This window comes from Austrofundulus limnaeus, unplaced genomic scaffold (genome assembly GCF_001266775.1).
Source record: "Austrofundulus limnaeus strain Quisiro unplaced genomic scaffold, Austrofundulus_limnaeus-1.0 Scaffold1027, whole genome shotgun sequence".
NCBI classification, from domain to species: domain Eukaryota; kingdom Metazoa; phylum Chordata; class Actinopteri; order Cyprinodontiformes; family Rivulidae; genus Austrofundulus; species Austrofundulus limnaeus.
In genome coordinates, this window is record NW_013953429.1 from 60,486 (window position 1) to 61,858 (window position 1,373).

Sequence of the window (1,373 nt, forward strand, 5' to 3'; positions counted from 1 at the left end):
GTGTGTGTGTGTGTGTGTGTGTGTGTGTGTGTGTGTGTGTGTGTGTGTGTGTGTGTGAAATTAGCTATGGAGTGTTTTTAGGGGCTGGGCCTTGTATTCTTCATGGCATGTACTCAACTTCTGGTCAGAAGAGAGATAAAAATACATTTTGTCAAATTTCTTTATATTATTTAAAGCTGGTTCATATTTTTGTTTATCTACGTAAGAAAACTATAATGGTAATAAGGTGATGAGAGTTAGTTGCTTTTTGAAATGACTTTAGTAATGAACTTAAACACTTTAATAGAAACAGAATAGAAACAGCCTTTATTGTCCCGCGCGGGGAAATTCCGGTATTAATAATAATWAATTAATAATAATAAAGTGCCAAAACAAAATAAAACATAAGGAAGTGGGATTTGGGGTCATCATTGCATGTATTCACGTATGTTCTTCTGTGATAATGACTCGTGAAAGATGCTTGACTCCACCTTCAAATGTCTTTAAACAAATGATAAAAATACTTAGAGTGCAGCTATTGTACTGAGAAACAGSTATTGAAAAACAGTACCTGTGTTCCCTCATATAGAGAACACACGTACCCTGGCAATTCGCAAAAACACAATTGTAGCACTTCTTATAGGAACTTAACTATATTATACAAGAAGTAAATCATGATAACTCTGCAACTATTTTGAAGGAAAGCTTGTTTAGCAACATTTCAGAACGTGTTAGAAGTTCCAGCCACACGAGAAGAAGCCCTAGTGAATAATTTAAAGCAATGGAGATGTTTTAAAAACTTTCTTGTAAATGTTGTTTAAAACATAACAACCCAGAACGATACTAGCTTAGCTGTTTTTTCTTTGAAATTTCACTCTGTTTTCATTTTAGCCCCATTCACATAAAAATACAGTTTTTCCAAAACAATGGTTTTATTTGGCATTTCTGGCTCATTTCTAGAAATGTCTTCATTTACACTGAAACAACCAAAAYACTGTAGTAATTACTGTATGTATAATGCACTTTGTGTATAATGCAGTACCTCTTTTTTACTTTGAAAAGCATAAAAAAATATATTCTTCATGTATAATGCTAACCCCACTTTCATACAGATTTCAGGATTTCTCAGGCTTTGCAGTGTATCCCTCTGGTGGGGAAACAGTTTATTTTGTGAACACGCTACTGATACTRCATGTCACTGAACATTATTTGTCACTTCCAGAACAAAATCAGGTTCTTAAATGAGCATGATGGACGAGGTCCTATTGAGCATGTGAACATGCAACTGATGTCAACATCTCATTTCCATCTCCACAGTTAATAACCTAAAAAACGTATACAGCGGGTAAAATAAGTATTGAACATGTCAACATTTTTCTCAGTAAATATATTAC

At 33.9% G+C, this 1,373-nt stretch overlaps 1 protein-coding gene across 1 annotated transcript in view; it reads left to right on the forward strand.

Annotated features, from left to right (window-relative positions):
* Window positions 1-1,373, forward strand: part of LOC106533812 (gamma-aminobutyric acid receptor subunit beta-3) — a gene marked incomplete at its 5' end in the record, with an annotated part of 47,818 nt that overhangs the window by 24,891 nt on the left and 21,554 nt on the right.